This window comes from Euprymna scolopes, chromosome 39 (genome assembly GCF_053919585.1).
Source record: "Euprymna scolopes isolate OS-2025 chromosome 39, ASM5391958v1, whole genome shotgun sequence".
Taxonomy (NCBI): domain Eukaryota; kingdom Metazoa; phylum Mollusca; class Cephalopoda; order Sepiida; family Sepiolidae; genus Euprymna; species Euprymna scolopes.
Genome location: NC_136520.1, coordinates 43163451 through 43188370, shown reverse-complemented (window position 1 = coordinate 43188370; position 24920 = coordinate 43163451).

Below are 24920 nucleotides of genomic sequence, written 5' to 3'. Positions count from 1 at the left end.
ATTTATTAAATCAGAAGTTGACATACAGGTTACAGACTGTGCTTAAATAAAAGTTCTTATTTAGATAACCATTTTAATATGGCGATGATATGGGTTAAAATTATGAAAAATGGTTGTCGAAATTTGTAATATATCCAGGAATTATGAAATATGATGAAATGTGAGTTAATTGATTGGTGTGTTTTTAATGAAATAATCCAACTAGACAATTTGTCAAAGTTATTATTTTCGTAAGGGGGGCTATAATGTGGGTTAAAATTAGGAAAATAATAGTCGAAAGTAATAACTGCAAGCACTTGTGCCCCCACGACGTAAACACCCTCGACAAACCCGACAGGCAGTTAAATCCCACCCCCAAACAGTAGAGATCCCTAGATGCAAAAGATATTTCTACTCCAGTCGTTTCTCCCCAGAACCGCTAGACTTGTGAATTCCATTCCAGTTCCCTGCTTCCCCAACTGTACTGACGTGCAGAACTGAAAGTGTAACGTGAACATACATCTTGCTGCCCAAATCCTCACATAGTACCCCAGTAGATGTTACCCCTGATAGTAGCCCCCTACACCAAATTGGCAATGTACCTTGTTTGGGGTGAAAATTAAAAAAAATAAATAAATAAATAAAATAACATATCGAAAAATTATGAAAAATGATGGAATGTGAATTAATCGATTGGTGTGTTTGTAATGAAATAATCAGCCAAGACAATATATCAAAGTTATTTTTCGTAAGGGAGGGTAGGCGAGAATGTAGATTAAAATTATGAAAAACGATTGTCGAAATTAGTAACATATCTAAGAATTATGAAAAATGATGAAACGTGAATTAATTGATTGGTGTGTTTTTAATGAAATAATCAGCCCAGACAATATATCAAAGTTATTATTTTCGTAAGGGAGGCGGCAATATGGGTTACAATAATGTAAAAATGATTGTCGAAATTAGTAACATATCCAGGAATTATGCAAAATGATAAAATGTGAGTTAATTGATTCATGTTTTTTTTTTAATGAAATAATCAAACCAGACAATATATGAAAGTATTTTCGTAAGGGGGAGTGCTAGAATGCGGATTAAAATTATGAAAAATGAGTGTCGAAATTAGTAACATATCCGAGTACAATGAGGAAAGAGGTGGCTTGTTACTTTTAATGCATCTAAGACCTAACTTTTTTCTTTACATCATCAACGCTCTGATCCCCATCTGGCATCAATTGAAATCTATGGCTCTCGTCTTGATGAGGCTTCATGTTTTGACAAGCTTCTGGTCTTGACCTTTACTCCTGATCTTAAATGGGACACATACATTAAATCCGTTGACAAGCCAGTTGGAAAAATGGTGGGATCCTTCTATCGATCCAGTAGATATCTCACTGCTGATGCAATTCTATCTATAGAAGAGCCAGGTACGTCCAAGGATGGAGTACTGTTGCCACATCTGGGCAGGAGCTACTAGAAAGGACTTACCCTGCCTTGATAGAGTTCAAAATAGACTTCGTAGCCTTGTGGGGGATGCCCTTTTCTCTACCCTGCAACCTCTTTCTCACAGAAGAGATGTTGCGAGTTTGTCTCTGCTTTATCGTTATTTTCATGGCATGTGCTCGGCTGAGCTCCATTCTATAGTCCCCCCTCGCCAAACTTTCATAAGAAACACCCGTCTAGCAGAAAACACCATCGCTATTTCTCCCACTCTTTATCTGTGCCTAAACCTAAGCGTAGATTCCATGAACAAAGCTTCTTTCTTAAAACTGCACATCTATGGAATTGTCTCCCGTTTTCCTGCTTTCCAGCTGGCTACAATATGGTTGTCTTCAAGTCTAACGTAAACAAGTTTTTGATGAGCCGTTCCAAATAAGTTAACAAATTTACCGAATCTCCATTACTAACGGTTATTATATTTTCCAATTTCTACTGTACACGCTTTAACTGAATAAATCTATTGGTGGTTTTTTAATAAATACCCCCAAACAATATATCAAATTATTATTTTCCTAAGTGTTGGGGGGGGGCGATAATGTTGGTTAAAATTATGAAAAATGATTGTCGAAATTAGTAACATATCTAAGAATTATGAAACATTACTGAAATGTTAGTTAATCGATTGTGTATGTGTGTAATGAAAAAAAAAAAACTCGGACATTATATCAAAGTTTTGATTTTCGTAAGTGGGTGGGGCAATAATGTGGGTTAATATTATGAAACATGGTTGTCGAAATTAGTAATAAATCTAAGAACTATGAAACATGATAAAATGTGAGTTAATCGATTGGTGTGTTTGTTATTAAATAATATGCACTGACATTATATAAAAGTCATTATTTTCGAAAAGGTTGGCCATAATGTGAATTAAAATTATTAAAAATGATTGTCGAAATTAGCAAACATATTCAGGAATTATTAAAACTGATGAAATGTAAGTTAATTGATTGGTGTGTTTGTAATGAAAAACTAAACCAATACAATGTTACAAAGATATTATTTTCGTAAGGAGGGGTATGGGCGATATTGCGGGTTAAAATTATAAAAAAATGAGTTGGAAATTAGTAACATATCCAAGAATTATGAAAAATGATGAAACGTGAGTTAATTAGTATGCTTTTAATGAAATAGTCGGCTCAGACAATATGTCAAAGTTAGGTTAGTAAGGAGGGAGATGTGAATGTAGGTGACAACTATCAAAAATGATTGTTGAAATTAGTAACATATCCAAGAATAATGAAAAATGATGAAATGTTATTAAATACATTGGTGTGGTTTTAATGAAATAATCAAACTAGACAATATATCAAAGTTATTGTTTTCGTAAGAGAAGTCTATTATATGGATTAAACTTATAAAAAAATGATAGTCGAAATTAGTAACATATCCAAGAATTATGAAAAATGATGTAATATAAATTAATTGATTTTTGTGTTTGTAATGAAATAATCCACCCAGACAATATTACAAAGTTATTATATTAGTAAGGTGGGGAGATAATGTGGGTTACAAATATAAAAATGATTGTCGAAAGTAGTAATATATCCAAGAAGTATGAAAAATGATGAAATGTGAGTTACTTGATTGGTATGTGTGTAATAAAATAATGAGCCCAGACAATATATGAAAATGTTTTTATTCGTAAGGGGTTGGGGTGGAAAATGTGTTTTAAATTATGATAAATGCTTGTCGAAATTAGTAACATATCCAAAAATTATGAAAAATGATGAAATGTGAATTAATGTATTGGTGTGTTTTTAATGAAATAATCAGCCCAGACAATATATCAAAGTTATTATTTTCGTAAGGGAGGGTAAGCGAGAATGTAGATTTGAATTGTGAAAAATTATTGTCGAAATAAGTAAAATATCCAAGATTTATGATAAATGATGAAATGTGAGTTAATTGATTGGTGTGTTTTTAATAAAATAATAAATACAGACAATATATAAATGTTATATAAACCCAGACAATATATCAATGTTATTCTTTTCGTAAGGGAGAGGGCGATAATGTGGGTTAAAATTATGACAAATGATTGTCGGAATTAGTAACATATCCAGGTGCTCTGGAGTTTTCTAGCAATTAACAAACCTTCACTTTTGGGGTGGAGGGAGGGTGTAATGTTCATTTTGGAGTCACTATGTAATCCCTCACAATGTCATATTCCAAAAATATGGATTAACTATAGAATCATATTCCGGAAATGACAGCGTTTCTCTTACTAAGTGTTGTTACCAGTTGTGGTAGTAAGCGGGGAGAACTACATTAATACTCAAAATTGTGGTAAAATAAAAGTTTCCTAATTATCATTTGCCTCAATTCATTTATGTAATTATTTGGAAAACCTGCTGAGATATGGTCAAGAAATAATATCATTTCAATTAAAATAATGGCATTAGTACTAGGGAGGGAAAGAAAACAGAAATGGGGAATGGTGTAGTGAAGCAAGGGTTGCCTAACCACTAAGGTTTTTAACATATTTGTTTATTTGTTTGTAAAGCCTACTGAGTAATCTTATGAAAATGACGTCTTTTTTCCAAAAATATTTGTTGTCGGTAGTGGTGAAAAAATGAAACAGAGTAATGTGGAATTTAATAATGAAGCAAGGGTTATTTAATCACTTAACTTTTTCAATGTATTTATGCATTAATTTTAAAATCCTACTGAGACATCTTCCAAACATCACATAATTGTCCTTATAATAATAGTGCCTATAGGTTGCAAGGAAAGAAACGCAGTAATGTTGAAATTTATGGTGAAGCAAGGGTTGCGAACTCATTAACCTACACACTGTATATATGTATTAATTTGGAAATCCTAATGACCGATCTTTTAAAAATTATTTCAATTTTGTTAAAATTATGGTAGCATTGGTGGGAAGAGAAATTATTTTATATATGTTGTAAAATAGCTGTCGAGAGTGTGTTAAATTGTTTCATATATGCATATAAATTACCCGTCCGACGGTAGGTAAACATATTTTAAATATCTATTATAAATTACCCGTCCCAAAAAGGTAAAATTATTTCATATGCATTCTCTAAATTACCTGTCCTAAGAAAGGTACAATTATTTCATACACGTGTAATAGCTCTTCTATGGTAGGTAAAATATTCTTTTGCTCGAAATAGCAAATGATACATAGATATTAAAAAAATCCTCTCTCCAAAAATGAACAATAACAAGTATGTTCAAAATCAACTTAATTTTTTCTCATTATTTATACGGTCCCAAACAACGTCGCGTAGCCTTGCTAGTAATAAATAAATGAATATTTTTAAATAGATCTTTAAATGATGTTTTTAAAGTATTATGGTAAATTATTTTTTTAAAACGTATTAGTTTTAACGCGTAAGGAGTATAGGTCTTGTTTATTATGTACAAATTTAAAAGCAATGTTTTTATTATAAAACTAAACGTTTTCTCACGCACCTCTGGTATATCTAAGTAGACTTTTATTATTTTTTCAGAATATATGTTTTTAAAACTAAATAGTTTTCTACATAATGCATCGTAAATTATTTGGTTATCAAAGATTTAAATTTCGTGAGCGTACACCTGAAAAGCGTACGTAAAGGAAAGATATGCCGTAAAAATAAAGTAATTTTCTTAGTATGAAAAATTAAGTGCTAGTTATTAGAAAAATTATAAATAAAGGAAATTCTATATTTCGAATTAAAGGCTTTTTTCGTAGTTTAACGTGTTCGATGTAATTTGCTATGATATCTTTTGATTGTTTTTTAAGAGAAGGTATAGCGTGTCCCAAAAGAAGCTGACGGATTTTAAATTCAATTAATTTCCTAAATATTTAAGTTATGCATACCAATTATGTAGATGAGCCTCTCCGTGATTATTTTATATTTAAGAAGATTGCATTTTTTTTACAGTGATCACCACTTATCAAGGTCCGGAAGCCACTCAGGGATAAGGGTTATTGCAAGTACATTACGTTAGTGTAGAGATTTGACATAGTCTACATATTCTGATTTTGTTTACACAACTTAATTTAGGATACGATGTTTTTTCAAAAGGTTTTATTTTGTTATAAAAAATGATGTCCACCATTTTCATTTTTACACTTGCCCAGCACATCACTTGATGTTTCAGGGCTTACGTGGCTAATTTTCTCCTCTGTATTGTTTTTAAGGACATTTATTGAGCCTGGTTTAAATGCATTGGGAGTAGGGAAATTTCTTGTGTTAAAGAGTCGTTAGAATTCTCTTTGAGGCTCTGATATTTACTCATTCAACAGAAACTATGACTCTACGATAAATATCCGCTCTTCAATAGTGCAACGAGTCGTGATGACCCTGGCACGGTTCCTCTAGAGGATCTGAAAAAATAACAGAAGAATATTTAAAAATTAAGATAGTTATGAATTATTTTTAACCATCAGCTTCTTTTGGGACATGTTGTACGTGCTGGAATTATAGCTACATTTTTAGACATTTTAACATGAAAAGGAAATGAAGAAGTGTAAGAGTTTGCACTTTCACATTGCACTTTTATAAACTAAAGATACCGTAAAACTTGAATTTAATTTTTTAAAAAATGTAGCATGATTTTTATTTTGAAGTATTTCTTTAAAGTACATATTTTTAGAAATAAAAAAAAGTCTAGGAGGAATATAACAGAAAATAGCTTAACCGGTAACGACTAACCTTAGTGCGCCATGTTGGATTTATTTGCTTCCCCACTGAGAAAATTATGGTCTTTGCTAGTCATAGCTTGCAGCATCTGTCGGAACAGATGGTATTTATTTGCTCCCCCACCGAGAAAATTTGACACAAGGCCAATTTTTAATGTGAGGAGTGAAGGGAGGGGGAAGGGAAAAGGGGGACCAGCTCCCGAGAGGTGGGAAATGGGAGCTGGTTAAAGGTCAGGTATGTGGGGTTGCCCCCACATCTGGTCTTTGCTTGCAGTATCTGTCGGAACAGATGGTATTTATTTGCTCCCCCACCGAGCAAATTAGGCACAAGGCCGATTTTTAATGTGAGGAGTGAAGGGAGGGGGAAGGGAAAAAAGGACCAGCTCCCGAGAAGTGGGAAATGGGAGCTGGTTTAAGGTCAGGCATGTGGGGTTGCCCCCACATCTGGTCTTTGCTAGTCATAGCTAGTCATAGCTTGCAGCATCTGCCGGAACAGATGGTATTTATTTGCTCCCCCACCGAGCAAATTAGGCACAAGGCCAATTTTTAATGTGAGGAGTGAAGGGAGGGGGAAGAGAAAAAGGGGACCAGCTCCCGAGAGGTGGGAAATGGGAGCTGGTTAAAGGTCAGGTATGTGGGGTTGCCCCCACATCTGGTCTTTGCTTGCAGTATCTGCCGGACAGATACTACATTTTGATCTTGTCCCCCGTACCGCCGAGAACCTTAGTGCGCCATGTATTAGTACTGATTCTAACTGATGTCAGCCAAGTCATATTTATTTATACTATTGTAATCACTAGTCAAATTACTAGGGCGAAATATAATAATAAATAGAGAAATGTCTCTATAACAATCGTAAAGTGGACCAGGATTATTTCTATAAATATTATTTATTTAAAAGAAATCTACATTGAATGAGTAACCTCATTTGCATATCACATTAAAGAAAATCCATTTAATAATTAGTTCGATTTGCATAATTGTTAGTCGCAATCGAATCGTTTTAATTATATATCAAGAAATATTACTTAAAACAGATTGGTTTAGTGGGGCGTTCACTTTTCTCTTCCCTGCAACCTCTCTCCCACAGAAGAGACGTTGCAAGCCTGTCTTTGTTTTATCGTTATTTTCATGGCAGGTGCTCGTCTGAGTTACAATCCCTCGTCCCCCCTCGCTAATCTTTCACGAGAAATACCCGTCTGGCTAAAACTACTTCCAATAATTTTCCCCACTCGTTATCTGTGCCTAAATACAAATGGAGATTCCATGAGCAACGCTTCTTTCTTAGAACTGCACGCCAGTGGAACTCTCTGCTTCTTGCCTGTTTCCCACCAGACTACAAGTTGGACGTCTTCAAGTCCAACATAAACAAATTCCTGACAAACCGCCCTCTTAAGTCTCTCAACCCCCCTAATACTAATGATTACTACAATACTATCTCATTGATTACTGTACACGCAATAACCCTTATACCTGAGTGGCCTTCGGGCCTTGATAAGTGGTGACCCCCATGTAAAAAAAATGATTTAATTATATGTGCTTTCATTTGTTGTCAGTAATTAATAACTGACACCCGTTGCGTTTAAAAACGCTATTAAGATTATCTATTTAAACTATTAGTTATTCCTCGTTTAAACTATGAAAATATTTTCGTATTTGCTTTTCATAAGCCAAGATGGATGTGGTTTATGCTTCTGTAAAGCCAGCATGTGCTCACTTGTCGTAACAATTTAGAATATCCGGTGTAAACTAACCTATCCGCTTGACAATATATTTCGACCGGACTAAATCGGGTGTATGCAGCTAGTATATACTGCATCTGTATGCATTAAAATATATTTAATCATATTTTACGGGCTATATATATATATATATATATATATATATATATATATATATATATATATATAGATGGATAGATAGCTATATAGATTTAGATATAGATATAGATATATAGATGTATAGATCTAATGGGTTTCTCTGTTTTAGCGCAGATGTGTGTTAATTATCGTGTTTTGCCTGGAATTCTAAAAATAATCCATCGACCGTTTTTTCTCACATTGTAAATAACAGTAATCAAATTCGATTCTCGATCTGAATGGACATAACACATTTTAGCCGGCAAAAACAAGAATACAAACGTGTAGATAAGTTGCGTAATATTCATAAAGCGATATCATTTTTATTTTATTGTGACAACGTGGTAAGACAAAATGTAAAAGCAATGAAATCACGCTAAATAACTTCAAAATAACTCAATCAAAATTTCTTAAATATTAACAAATATTAAACATATAAAACATTGATTTGGTGACATCATTGTGAAGGGAATAGAAGGAAATAATTATTGAAGTTGAAATTTGCATGAATAGTTTATATATATATATATATATATATATATATATATATATAGAGAGAGAGAGAGAGAGAGAGAGAGAGAGAGAGAGAGAGAGATTTTTTAAAAGTTTTTTTAAAATACCGTTACTTTCAATGTTTTTTGTTTAAAGGGTCTAGATTGTAATTTTAAAAACCAGTCCTCGTCAATTTTTAGTTAAGCTCAATGTATATATTTAATATGTGCAGAGCATATATAGTGTAAAAATATAAGTGAGGAGGCATGGCTTCGGAAATCTTTTCACCCAAATACGATGTTCAGACTGTAAACATCTAATGGATACACATCTGAACAAGTTGATGGGGACAGGGTATTTTTTATGGAAACAGAAATCTTAAAATTGCCTACTCATCAGTGAAACAGCTTCAATGGAAAAATGCAAGAAATGAATGAAGTTTATAAAAAGAAAACGTGATTCTTTGAATTTTAAACAAAATTGTACACTATATATACATATATATAGATATTTATATATATACCTACATATATATATATATACATATATATATATCTACATGCATACATATACATATATATATATATATATATATATATATATATATATAGCAAAAATGGTAATTACTAAAAACTTGAAAAGAATGCTCAATACTATTGCAATTGGAAAATATATATTTTATTGCAGTTTTATCTGCTTAGTTCCACATGTTTCGGTTACAGAATCGTATCAACGATCCAATAACATCATCAGAAATTACAGAAATTATTATTATGATTAGCAAGAAGAAGATATTAAAAAGAAACAAAAAAGGAAAAAGGAATTTCAATTCTAATTCGCCAACAACTCAGTTGTAAGATTTTAGAAACGTTGCAAGGTAGTAAGCGCGAGTGAGAATTAAAAATATTCAACTAGACACGGATAATAATAGAAAGAGGGGAAGAGAGAGAGAAAGGGTAGAACAGTGGGGCGTGAGGTAGGTAAAACATTGACGGCGGGGGTAGAAGAAGAGAAAAAGAGGGATGAGTAATAAAAGGAGACGTGAGAGACAAACAGTTCATTATGTGGCGCTAACATGTGAACTGTAGGTTGCTATAGCGCTTAGTCGTTGGGTATATGTCATATGGACTTCGACTACCCGGTTTGGGAGGGAGCGTTGTTAGCAATTATATCTTAGTTATTGCAAATTCTTTTCCCCTTTTGTGTGGCTTCTATTTAATATCGTTTTTTCATAATGATAATAATCATTTCTGTTAAGTCTGATAAAATTACTTCATCGTTGATAGGATTCGGTAATGGAAACATGTGTAACTAACCAGATAAAACGGTAATATATATATATATATATATATATATATTTAAATAAGGGGGTAGTCACTAACAATGTGTACTTTTTAACATTATTTTATTATTCTGTGTCTTGGTTTTTCATTGAGAATTATGTTTGGATCATTGTAATAATGCTTTTTGAATCATGAAGATACTAACCGTGTGGTTGTGTAAATGTAAAAGAAAAATGTACTAAATTTAAAAATGCATACATTTTTTTGTGTGAAATATGGAAGGGGGGATGTTACATGACGAGGGATGTCCCCTTTTCATGGAAGTATAAAAATAGAGAGATTTAGTTAAAATGAAAATGAAATAGCATAGACGAAATTCCAACCTCGTAATTTAGGTTTAGAAATAGTTTACGAGAGAGAATTAGCAATGGAATGTGAAAACAAACCATTGTTTAGCTTAGAGAAAAAATAGTTTCAAGAAAAGAATGTGCGTTGTAAATTCTGTTATGAAAATTTAATTGAAAGAATGCAACTACAAGATAATTTAATAAACATGTTTTTAACATATTGGAAATATAGGTTACTGGGAATACGGGTTAAAATTCCTTTTGTAAAGAAAGTAAAAAGTTTTGGACACGCATTTCCAGAACACGTGAAAGAAGACACATGTTTTAACATGTGTATAACGCCATGGGAAGTTCTCGATATAGTTAGAAACTTTAGAGTTAAGATGAAGAGAAACTGGGGAGAGAGTCAGAGGGAGTTTGAGGACGACAGACGATAGTCTGCAGTTGGGATTCGAACGTCTAGAAGCGAGAGGGTAAATTTGGAAATTAGAATGTGAAGCTTTGAATTCTTAACTCAGAAAACCAAGACCGGTCGGGAGAAGAAATAAACCCATCATGTGTTTTTATAAACGCCGTCTTTGCGTTGTAATTCTACCAAAAGGTAAAGTGAAAATTGTTATTATATGTCTTGTATATCATGTGGTTAAAAATGTCTTTACATACACATCTTACATACGCAATATGAACACTAAGACTGTCTCAATACTATCTCCTCACTCAAAGAGCTTCTACACTTCTAAGTATGAACTTTTTTATATATATGAATCTCTCTTCATAACGCGAACAATCTCTCTTTCAACACATCTCTCTCTAAGACTCTCACTATTAATAACAACAAGAACAATATAGCGCTTAGTCGTTGGGTATATGTCATATGGACTTCGACTATGCGGTTTGGGAGGGAGCGTTGTTAGCAATTATATCTTAGTTATTGCAAATTCTTTTCCCCTTTTGTTTGGCTTCTTTTTAATATAATTTTTCATAAAGATAATAATCATTTCTGTTAAGTCTGATAAAATTACTGGATCGTTGATAGGATTCGGTAATGGAAACATGTAAACTAACCAGAGAAAACGGTAATATATATATATATATATATATATATATATATATATATATATTTATATATATTTAAATAAGGGGGTAGTCACTAACAATGTGTACTTTTTAACATTATTTTATTATTCCGTGTCTTGGTTTTTCATTGAGAATTATGTTTGGAGCATTGTAATAATGTTTTTTAAATCATTGAAATCGCTTTTAACGCGTTTCAGACGTTCTCTGAAGGGTCCTCGTCAGAAATTATTTTCAAATGTGTTGGAGATGTAAAAATAGAATTTTCATAGTTCATTTGAAGTGTTTCCAAGGGGTGGAAACGTGTAAGTGTCTACTATTCATTGGAATGCTCCATTTTTATTACTCTTTTATTGGGCTATAGCGAGGCACCCGAGCTATATTATATCTAGGCGGCCTCGGCTGTGGTCACTCTTGTGTTGTGTTTCTCTCTCTCACTTTCTCTTTGTGCTTGTCTGTTTTTCTTTTCCTTTAGGGTAGGATGTGTGTGTTTTCTTTTATTGGTTTGAAAACGTGTGTACTGTTTTATAGTATTATTAGGTTATTTGCTTTCCTAGGAAGGTGACTGTGATCCAAGTCGTTACTAATGTGTATATGTGAGGAGGAGGGGCAGCTCTTCTGAAATAAGGGTAGGGGTGCTTTAATTCTATTTTGATATTTATTTTTTGGTGTCTTAGATTTTAGTATTGTGATTTTTCGTTTCAGTCTGTTCGGGTATTCTTTATATTATGTTTGTTTAGATAGAAAATATGTATAGGAGATTTTTAATGTTTCTATTTATTTGTCTCCCCATGTGGGTATGGCAAGACCCAGGATCGGTTCCTTGTGTGAGGAAGATCTCGTTCCCCAGAGGGGAGTGCCCAATTGGAGGGGTATAGGTATGGGAGGGGGATGATAGAAGGGATGATAGTTGTCTCCGTCATGAGGGGGTTTCTCCTCCACTGACTGAGGGGTAGCGGGGTGTTGGACTATATACTATACTATTGTTCTAGGTATTTCCTAGTGTTGTTGGTTTCGAGGTTAAGTAGGATTGGTATTGTTCAGTGTGTTGTACTAGAGATAGGGGTGTTATGTTTGCGTGTTGTTGTATGCGCGCGGGTGTGTGTGTTTTAATGTGTCGGTTCCGATTAATGTGTGGGTGTGTATATGTATATGGATGTGCATGCGAGTGTGCCTTGCATTTCATGTTTTTGTGTGTTGATATTAGACTCTGTTCAGTTCAGGTGTGATCAAGGATGGGTCTAGCCAGCACCGAATGGGTGACCATTTGAGACTTTCAAGCGCTGTACGTGTTCTCCGCTTATTTCGACATTGTTTTCATTCGCTTTGAACTTCTCCTTGCCACTGGACCCAAGGAGGTCCGATTCAGGAAGGGTTTGGCTGGAAATTGCGCACACTTTGCCACAGAATTACAGGAGCAGCTGTCGCCACTCGAGATATCCTTTGTGTTATGCTGTTCTATTTCAGAAATGGAAAAGACGTTGAAAATTCAAAAAAGGAGGGGAGCGTGCGTTGTTAAGAAGAGGGAGATATTTAATAACGTCATATAGTCATTTACCTTTTTTTAAAGATAGATGCAGTTAATATTCTTTCTGGAAACATATGTCTGTTAAAATTCATTTTCAGGTGCGCAACAGAAATGAAATGAGTGTTTTTTATATAATTTATTGATTGAGATTTAATGAATTACTTATCATAGGAGGGATGTCTATGGTGTTAGAGGGTTAACCTGTGTCTAAAATTAAATTATGTTATTTTAATAAAAGTGTACTTATAATGGTGTTCCATTATAGAAAACTTTACGTTGTTTAATTGTGCTTAAATTTGCGATAAGAACTGATTCAAGAAGTCTCCAGCCTGATTTATTTGAAAATAAATTAACTATTTTTTTCTGGTTTAAAATCAAAGTTGTGCTTGTGCTGCAATGAATGAGAGAGTAATACCCTTAGATGTTGGTTAGTTGTTTTTTTATGACATATCAAATCTTTTCAGGTTATTTGATTCCAAATCCAGTTATTTTGAAGAAAATTTTTAAATAGAATATATAGTTGTGTTTTCACGTCTATTTCAAGTCAATTTATTTTCAAATTTCTATTTAACTTAGAGTTTGGATTCTAACGAGAAATATCACACCGGGCCAGAGTGGACCTGGGAGCAATGGCAATTAAAAGGTGGCTCAACAATCCCCAAAGCCCGCAAGCTTGGGCCTCACCATCGGATATAGTTTAATGTCACATCAAGGACCACGCACTTAGGGAATTGCTATTTCTTAGATATCTTTTATGTTCATTGAGCTTTTTTTGCAAATTATCGCTGGGTTTCACCAGTGTATCTCTTATGGTAATTTTAGCAAGAAACAGAGTTTATGCCTGCGTTGGAATCTAGTTTGTTTTGAAGATACTTTGTTGTATTTAATATTTGTCTTATAGTTTGTGATGTGGTTTGTATGATTGGAATTCCTAATTTATTTACTTTGTTACAATTTTTTTTTATTATCGGTGTGTGTAGGAAAGAGAAGATGTCTGTTTATGAGAGAAAAATCTAGTGTATATAAATTTTTCTTTATTCATCCTGGAAAATATATCTGTGGCTTTTCGCTTAGCCTTTAATATAAAATATGTGGGGCATTGTAAGGTTTTTAAAGTGTTGGTAAGGTATTTGATATCTTCGTCCAGATAATCTGAACTGCAAATTCTGATTGCAGGTAAGAAGAAATCAATTATCATACCTGGTTTTATTTTGTTATTATGCTGCGAGTAGAAATTATATAATCATTATTATGTGTAGTTTTGCGATGACCTTTTAAGGAAAGTTTATTATTGTATTTTATAATAAGTATGTTTAGAAAAGGTAATGAGCAATTTTTTGCTAACGTTGAAAATGTATTTGACACTGATATACAAGATTCCTTGAATATGCTTTCAGACTTTTTTTGTACAGCAAGTTCAAATTGTCGTAGACTCTTGTCTGTTATTTCTACATATATCATGAGATGACTGACAAATTTTTATTATTTCAAGTTCAAAGAACCAGCTACAGCAAGAATTTGGAATACACTGTATTAAAACCTGATTGTGACTGTGGGTGAATTAACAAAAACAATCTGGACGTCATGGACTTTAGAAGAACGATCTGCAATAAAACTCTGTATTTAATTTGAAGAAAAAAATGACAGTTTATCGGATGCATCCGACTGCTTTCTGGCTTTCTTGCACGAATCGAGCATCAGTTTTTGAGAGAATATAAGAAATTGAAGGAAGACATGGAATCTGTTAGAGATAGTTAGAGGTGTGGATGGAGTAAGACTGTCACAATACCTAAATTGATAGGCAAAATAAAGGATTTCCTGGAAAGTATCGTCTTGTATCTATAGCGTTAGTAAGTGCACACTTTTATGTCAGTGTGGGAATGTACACATAATTTTTCGCGGGAAACTGAATATGCGGATAATTTAAGCGAAGGGAGCAGTTGACAACTCCGTCCTTGTCACAGTCTATTTAACCAACATATGCATCAAGACAGTTTCTCGCCCTCCCTGTAGTCCAGACCTTGCCCCCTGTGGCTACGCTTAAGGAAAACTTTAAATGATGTTATTATGAGACAATTGAGAAGATAATAGAGACGGTGACGAGGATAATCGACAGGCCTGCACAAGAGATCTACCCTGAAGCTTTCCAGAAGTTATCGGGTCGATACAAGTGTATTGCAGCCGGAGGTGAGAACTTCCAATGGGACTATTGTTTCATGTGTGTACTATCAATAAAAGTGCACAAACGAAAACAGTGTAGAAATTGTTTTAAGAACCCTCGTATGTGTAATATTTCTACAGACGTAAGATAAATCTATATACTCTTAAATATTATTTCGTAGTACTATCGTAGGCGCAGTAAAATAGGTGGCCCTCTTTTCCTTGGTGACTCTTTCTGTATCCACTCATGAATACGTCTGTAAAAACATTTTACTTACTCTAAAGTTGCTACAAAATCGTCACATTATCAATTTTATAGACGTTAATCACATCTGGAGCGAGTTTTCTTTCAGGAATTATCTCCAGATACGTACTTTTTTTTGGGGGGGGGGAATTGGGACGTCTTCGCAGGATATGCAACCCTTCTGATTAAAGAAGCGACCAACCATCATTTTTGATACACATACAAATATACACCCCCATATATATAATTTATTATAAATTACTTACACCTGAAAGTATCCTGTACCTCTATAAGGCCACCATTCGCCCATGTATGGAGTACTGTTGTCATATTCGGGCTGGTGCGTCTGCTGCTTGTCTCTCACTCCTAGCCAGGGTTCCAAAGAGGGTCGCGAACATGATAGATCATGAACTGTCATCTAGGCTTCAGCCTCTGTCCTATCGACGGAATGTTGCATCACTCTGTTGTTCTACAACTATTTAATGGTGAATGCTCTGAAGAACTGCAAGCACTTTTACCTCCTCGACGTCACTACCCCCGTCAAACCCGACAAGGAAGTAATTCCCCCCCCTTTTAAAGTAGACATTTCTAGGTATAAGAAAGCTTTTTACTCCAAGAGTTTCTTCCCTAGAACTGCAAGTCTTTGGAACTCCCTTCCGGGATTCTGCTTTCCCAACTGTACTTATATGCAGAAGTTCAAGTGTAATGTGAACAAACATATGTTGCCTTATCTTTCACCATAATTCCCCCGCAAATTATGTCCCCGATAGTAGCCCCCTATTTCAAAGTGGCACTATGCCGTGTTTGGAGTGAACATTGTATGATAAAATAAATATATTTCATTTATATACATAAATTGTACATACTCGCTGCATTTAACATGCTAATTTCGCAGATAATTCGTCAGTAAGAACCAGAAGTCGTTAAATTTAAAAGGCAAGAGTGGAAGGTTTAGTCACATTTTTAGACTCCAAATATAGAAAGTGAAAGGGGTAGAAAAGAACGTCAAGACATCAAGAAACAGGAAAAACAAAAAATTATAAAAAATAACAGAAGGAAAAAAAGTTAATATGATTACGTTGTCATTAGAAATGGGAAGGGCGGAGTACGTTTAAAATCATCTATGGTTGTGGAGAAAAAAGTCTCAAACACGAATTTTGTCTGCCGTTAAGAAAACATGAAGAAAGAATGAGGTCGCCGCAATGGTGGATAAAGGCAAATTGTTACACAAAACTTAAACTAAAGTCGACAACAAAACGAATGAACGTACATTTCTACCCTTGAAAATAGGAGTTGCTCTCGAAAATATTTCGGATTAAGTACCAACTGCAGTAGAATTATACAATCTATAATCGGGTAAATAAATAAAAAATATTACTATTATTACTATTATTTTTATTTATTCATTTATTTATTTTTATGTACTTGTTTACAACGACTGGATAATTCCTGAATTAACCAGTCTTAAAACACACCTGTCATCCGATTAGCAATACTTAAAGCAATCCATGACATACTTCTTTATATATATATGTATATATATATATATATATATATATATATATATATATTTAGTTGTTAAAATTAAATTCTGAAAATCCAAATATAGACACATATATTCGAGACCACGGAGACCCCAAGATTTACACTGAAAGACCATGAACAAAATTTCCAAGACAACCCCTCGTTAAGATTAATCTGCCACTCAGGCTCTGATTTAAGACTAGTTAGTAAGAAAATCTTAGACAGATAAAAGAGAAGTAAAGTTCCCCCTTTGGACATGCTCCCAAATTGTCCTCAAATGGTTCCTTCAGCTAAAATATAAAAAAGACTCAACTTTATAACTTTCGATATATGTAATTATTACCAATCTATATTCCCAATACTTCTTAATAAAGCCCTGATTTTCGCTAAGAAATATTCCAATATAACAGATTTAGAAAGGAAGTTTATCCTCCTTGCTAGGCGTTCTCTGATTGACTTTGATGAAAAGTACTGGACCAGAAAAGATACCCCATTTAATTTTGACATTTAAATGGGTGCGACCGAGTGGGTTGGTCTTTACTTGTTAGAATTTAAAAACCTGCAGGAAAGCCTATATATAGATAATACCCTCTTCCTCACGAAAGACAGACCCAGACAATACAATAACACCAAAAGAAATTGCATGAGTTCTTAAGAAACTATGGCCTTTCAATTGAAGTTGATCATAATAAGAAGATATCCAAATTTTTAGGCATCTCCTTAAATCTAAATTCGGAAACCTACTCGCCTTACCCTAAATCCAATTTGAACCTTTTCTATGTGCATAAGCAATGGAATCATCCCAAATCTATTAGCAACTCTATAGAACCATCCGTCTCCAATAGAATATCAAGCCTACCAGCCGACAAGAAAACTTTTAGCCAAGTAGCAACTTTTTATAATAATGCCTTACACAACTCAGGATACACGGATAAGATAGAATACATAATAATCAAACCAGAAATCCAATACAAATGCTAGAAGCCTGTATTAGTAAAACACATACATTTTCGTTCTTTTTATTTCGTTTTATTTTTATTTTTGCAGACATGATCATGATATAATCTCGGCACTATTTCTTAAACTTTACATTATTTTTTTTCCGCGAAATATAACATCATATTTTTATTAGTTTGTCCAAACTTATAATGAGTATAATATGTTTACGCATTTTATTGTGGATTTTATAGAGAAAAAAAAAAGCTCCGTATTCTCAGCAAAATTTATTCATTCTTTTATGTTAAATTAAATACCGACGAAGGAAGTCATAACCACCCATTCTCTGATTCCATTTATTTACTTTGATAACCCAGCAAGAGATTTTTATCCTCGGTCTCTAGAGATTTGACCATTTCTTTTAATGATCTGGTCACTGTTCATTTTGCAGTAATATGTTTGTTCTTTGCAGTTCTAGGAGGGGTACCCCACCCTAAGGTATTACCTTTTTTATGAAGAGGGAAGGCCATTGCATATCGACTGAGAGGCCACTATCAGGGAATGCTGAGACTCTTCTTTCAGACCAGAATGTCCCTCCGCCGGGGACGCTATGTATCAATACTGTTTTCTAACCATGATATCACAGTTCTTGCAGTAGGAGAAAATTATATATCTTTTAATAGGATGGCTTAAGAAGGTGGCTATTTTCAATTGACTACAATTTTCCATCAAACATTAAAGATTTGAATCAGATATCTTTAATCATACAAGTTCAAATTTTAAAAATAATAAGATAAGATAGTGTATTTGAACATCCCACCTACAAAAATCATTTTACCAAATGTTGTTCTGTAATAACAGTTTTCGCGTGCTTTCACTTAATAAGGCCATTCAAATGGGGGCAATTATGATACAATAGTGTTATGCAATAAATATTAAAATTTAAAAAGCGAAAATGATATATTCTGTTTGTTTTCTTTTTAAATGAGCATTTATATATCTTTAAGTATATGAATTCCTCTTTCGTTTCGATCTAGCAATTTTCACGCGACTTTCCTTTGTTGATTATTTTCTTTTAACTTGCATAAAGGAAACCCTCCTCAGTTATAGTTTGTTAGGATGTTAAATTGACAGTCTCTTCATGTGCAAGCACGCAGATCATGTAGCAATCTTATAAGGAGAAGGATAGCACTTTTTTTTTAATATTGGTATAATAAGTATTAAAATTAAAAAAAAAAAATAAACAAGACGCGTTTTCTTTAAAATAAACATTTTTTATATTTAATGATGGAATACAAACTTTCGTCCTGGTCGATGTTTTTTTAAGCTATCTCTTTTTGCTAATCGTTTACTTTGACATTTCATTTCCTCCTATATCTTATAAGATTGTAACATTAGACGCGTGCCTTCACTCGAAATGCTCAGAGGGGTTTTACATCTCAAAGAAAAAAAGTAAGCAACAACAAACGTTTGAAATATTCTTGATCGAAGTAAATGGTTGCTACATATCTTTAAATGTAATTAACTGTTTATTGCAGCGAAAAATAAAATACAGATATAGTTTTCGCTTTTTTTAACGTTTAATATTAACAGGCCGCCACCTGGCGGTGCCCGGTTGAAAAATATGCTTTAGTATTATAGTTTAACTGGTGCAAATTTCATATTTATTATTGTAGAGCAACTTCTTTGATTATTATATTGCACCACATATATTATAGTAATTTCACAAATGAAAAATATACGAGTTAAATGCTAGAATCGTAAACAAAGCATGTAGCTTAGACAAAATACTCTATTTAAACACATCGTTATTTCCATGGCAGGTGCTCGTGTGAGCTCCAATCTCTGCCCCCCTCGCCAATCTTTCACGAAAAACACCCGTCTAGCTGAATCCACTGAGAAAAATTTCCCCCACTCTATATCTGTGCCAAAATCAAAACGCGGATTCCATGAACAAAGCTTCTTTATTAGAACTGCACGCCTGTGGAACTCTGTTCCGTCTGCCTGCTTCCCTCCGGACTACAACTTGGATGTATTCAAGTCCAATGTTAACAAATTCCTAATGAACCGCCCCCTTAATTAAACACTTCATCAAATCTCCACACTAACGTAATGTACTTGCAATAACCCTTATCCCTGAGTGGCTTCCGGGCCTTGATAAGTGGTGATCACTGTGTAAAAAAAAACATATGCATTCGTTACGACATTGATTCAAATCGTGCACACGTCTTATCTATATTTTCGTGATATATATATATATATATATATACAAGACAGTTGGATTTGCACACATACACACATTCATATATATATATATATATATATATATATATATATATATATATATATATACATATATATATAAATGAAGATCCTTTGTAAAAATATATTGTTTGACAAAGGAGTACAAATATTTGATAAATATTTTTCCTTAACCTCTGGATCTTCGCTGATTGGCTCCTCTCATCGCTGAGAATGTTGTTAGGAGAATATATGTCGGTAATTATAAATGTTGGTTATTAGCACATAGATTGCAATAATTAAAGTTATGGCGTAAAAGGAACATTCAATATTAAAATAATGAATATAAAAACAGTTTTATAATACAAGTATATTCTAGAATGAATTTCATTTTTTTACAGCATACTGAGTCTGGAAATTAAAAGCAAAGTCATTTGTATTGTCTAATCCATTATGTTCTAAAGTGGTTCTTTATATATATATATATATATATATATATATATATATATATATATATATATATATATACTAGCAGAAGTACCCGCCGTTGACTGGGTTCAAAAATAGCCTATAGAAAATGGACTGTGATTGGTCAAAGTATGATAGGTTATAGAAAGGAGGGGGTTGTAAAGAGATAGGTTTTGATACTCAAAATTTTACCCTAAGCAAAATATGAAAGTAAAGATAATTTTCGGCGAAAATATATATTTTTATATCAACTTTGTTTCCATTCGTAGCCAAGAGTGACCAACAAAATGATGTTTCCTTACAAAGAGAAAATGTTATATATATAATAATAAAAATATACAAGAAATAAATGTTACCATAGTCAATAAAAGTTACTTTTATTGTAGAAAAGTTCATTGGTTTGTATTTTTAAGTAGTTTGTATTTTTTTTTATTCACGAACCGGTTTAGAAAAAAAACAAACAAATGGCAGCGACTTTGAAATGGAGATCCCCGTTTTCAATTTGAAGGGGGGGCACCTGAGCATTCTGTGTTAACAATTAAAGAAAATCCCGTCAACGTAAGGCATATTTATAAACATTTTTTAATGTTTTCCGTTATTTTGTACTTGAGGAATATTCGTTTATGTAGTTTATATAAAAATTCATTTAAGTAGTTATCACCTCAAATTTCGTTTTAATTTCGGTTCGCTGAAATTATTTCAAGTAAAGAGCACTAAAAACTATTTCAAAACAAAAAAAACATGAACTGAACTTTTATCGACTATGCTAACATCATGTTTTTCCCGTTATTTGCCTCCTTCACGGTACAGGTTCGAGCCTGCCTTCCTACTACCACTTTTTTTTTGCTCAACATACACCTCCAAACACCCGGGCAACGCTGGGCTGAAATGTTAGTGCTAAATAGTTTTGCAAGTAGTCGTGTCAATACACATCTATATAAACATACCTAAACTATATAAAGATAAAAATCTGTATTGCAAATTTTTAAAATTATTTCCAAATAGTATTCCAAGTAAAGAGGACAGACACTTGTGACCATGCCATTTGCGGCAGTTTTCGGACGGTGTTTGTTCTCAGTTATGCAGTATAACACAAGGGTTGTTTGAACAGAATCTTTCTGCAGAACGGAATATTTTAGCATCTTTATTTAATCTTGTGTTTTTTGTTTTATTTTGATCAAAGATAAATAGGGGGGGCAGTGTTGTTATTTTTTTCTGTACAGAATTGAAGATGAGCAAGAAATCTTGTTCCAAAGGAAGGCATTGTTAAAACATTTTTTTTTGCAGTATGTATCTGAGAATGGACGCTGTTAAGACACAGTTGTGAGTGACTTAAATAGCATTTTTACTCTTTATTTGGAATATTATTTGGAAATCATTTGAGTTCTTACATACATATATATATATATATATATATATTAATCTCTATCTAGCTATTGTAGTTTTTCTAATTTGGTATGGATGACCCAAATAACATTGTTCAATCTTTCCTTAATATTAGCCCAGTCTAATAATACCAAACCCACAGTGAGACTAAATTTAAATAAATAATGCTTTTATAATGAATCTGAATTAAATTGGTAAATCTCGTTTTTTTTTATAATTTCTCACGGTGTTTAATTTGTTTTGCCTTTTGTTTTTTGTTTTCTTACAAACCCATAGTGAAAAGTACATAGCAGTGATTCTCATTGAATTCCTAACAATGTTGGATCTTCCAGCTAGTTTTAATTAAAATAAAGTTGCCTCTATTTATTTGTCTCCTAACATAGGCAAAGTTTGATATAAGGTTAGTTTTCAATGCAAGGAAAATCCAGCTCGTAAAAGAGGAGCATTCTGGATGGAAACAAAAATTAAAATTTTTGCTGTTCATAGATGTTTAGTATAAATGTACATCCCAAAATATTATTGTAAACCATTAAAAAAAATTAATACCACCCTCAGATTCTTTGTAAATTTACCCTAAAAACTATATTATGTTAATAGTGTTTTGTTTTCGATTTCATTTGTGAACAGAAAGCCACAACACATTTATAATATGAGATAATGAGAAAAGTTTTGAGATTATTTTTTATATAAAATTCTTTATATTTGAAGCATATGAGTTACATGAGTGAAATTTAATCATAAATGGGGGATTATTTTCTTAATTTAAACCTAAATCCGTTAGAAATGTTAGCCGTTTATAGATGTTCAGTATAAATGTAGATCCCACGATATTATTGTAAACATGAACACATTCTTGATGAGACACCCCCTTAAGCAACCCAATTTGCCAAATTTCTACTACTTACGATGACTGACACGTTCCCCTTGACCACTGTACACTAATAAACTCTCATCCTCGAGTGGTCTCCGGGTCTTGATAAGTGGTGACTCCGTTTTAAAAAAAATTAATATTTTCGTGTATATTTATTTTTTTCGGGTAGTCGTTTGTTGGCTTTTCTGCTAAACACTCTTACTAAATAATACCGACGAAATATCGAAAAACAAAGAAACAAACACAGTTTTGAAAAATAATGACGCTTTACTTAATTCAGTAAAGTCATCCGAAACAGCAAAATTGGATATTTAAAAATTAAAACCGTAATTAATTTAGTCTTTTAAAGCAAAGAATCGATATAAATATGAATAAGAAGAAAATGGCGCCCTTTTCAAGCAGAACAGCTTCGTTTCAGTTTTACCGTATTGAACTGTGTAGTACTGTGCCGTCGGATTCAGGGTTGCGCTATTGTAATGTAAAGAACACGCAGAAAGGATTGTAATCAACTGAATTCCTTCTAGTACACTGACATAAATAGCTTAAACACATATATAAATAAAAATAAAGAAGTTTATGTAAATTTTTTCCAAAATACACGTACTCACGTGAGCAGGAGTTTTTCCTTCGTTTAACACGATTACAAGTAAGGTTTTTATTTTTTATTATTTATCTATTTATCTATTTATCTATTTTCGAAAGAGTGCAACGTGCAAGTGAAGAAGGAAAAAACAGAGTTATACAAAATTTGTGTCGAGAATTGTCTAAAATTCCAATTTTTTTCTGTATGCTTTCACTTTAATACGAACATGCATTTATGAGGTGAATTTATTCGACACAATATGATTCAACTCCAAAAAATGAATAAAAGCTTACGTGTTATTGTGGAGCCTCGCCCCTTTTTAAAAACCTTGTTAAACTTTGTGACATATTTACATTCTATGAAGGTCAGGCGTGAACGAATAACATATTTCTTCAAACTGAAACATAATTATCAAAGTATACTTACGCAAAATAGATATGAAAAGTTTTGTTAAAGTGTGTGCCATATTTCCATGGAGTACACGCCCGAACACAGACCCCAAAATTTTATTTTACCATCCCTATTTAAGTTGAAACATACTTATGAAAGTATTCTTATGTACATCTATATCAAAAACCCTTGTAAACGTTTTTTTTTAAATTTCAAATTTCATGTTTTATTTCCATAGTTCGGGGGCCTGGCAGAGCCCACAATTCTTATGAACCACCGCTCTGCCAGATCAAACATACCCATTCCGAATCCTAGATACATCTTCTATCATTATATGTAATCAGTTTTTAAAAATAGTCCACCATATAGGAGCCTATTCCTAACCAGACACACACACAGACGTTCAGCTTTACATATATAACCTCAAATAAAGCGATACACAGGGCTTATATGTGTATATATATATATATATATATGTATATATATATATATATACATATATATATATATATATAAACCCTTGTATCGCTGTATTGCTGGTAAATATTTCTATATTTCCTTTTAGTGTGGAAATTGCTATGAAATGCAAAGAAGTGAAATCTTGTATACTGGAAGAGCGTAACAAGGTGCCTTATTTTCATTATTTTTTGTGGAATTTGAACATATATTTTGAAAATTATGCTAAGTCTTCTATGTTCATGTACTTTCATGTGTGTATCACTTTTTGCAGGTCTCTCAAAATGCCTAGAAAGAGTCGATTGACAGCTAGTAACAAGACACGTGTTGTTGCAGGCCTTGCAGAAGGTTTATCTCTCGTAGCTAGAAGAGACCGAATAACATAATCTTACTTCATTAAAACTCTAAGTGTCAACGCTAAGATGGATAAAAACACAAGAAAGTCAGTTTCTGCTCGTGATGTTAGAAAAAAATCGTTGTCTACTTATCAAGCAACCGGGCAGCAACACTGCCTTTAGAGTTGACAGGGCTGGGATATGTTCCTTGTCCAAAAAGACACCCTGAAATATCTTAAACGAAGTTCAATGTAGCATTAAGACCTTTTCTAAACAAAAATCATAAGAGAACCGTTTGGCTTTGACTCAGAAATACATGCAAACCAGCTTTAAAAATGTTCTTTTCACCGATGAGGCCACAGCAATCCTTGATGGACAAGATGGGTGGACCAAATTTAGAATCCTCTTGGATTCTCTACCCCTTATCGATTCCTTCGTTACCAGGGACGTGGAAGTGTTATTTTGTGGGCTCGAATAATCGGCAACTAACTGTGGACTACTTAGACTGCCAGAATGTATCAAACTGACAAACCAGTCTTATATTTTATTTTAAAATGAGCATTTGTCACCATGGCTTGATGACCTTTCATTGGCCCGCCACCGCAAATTGATT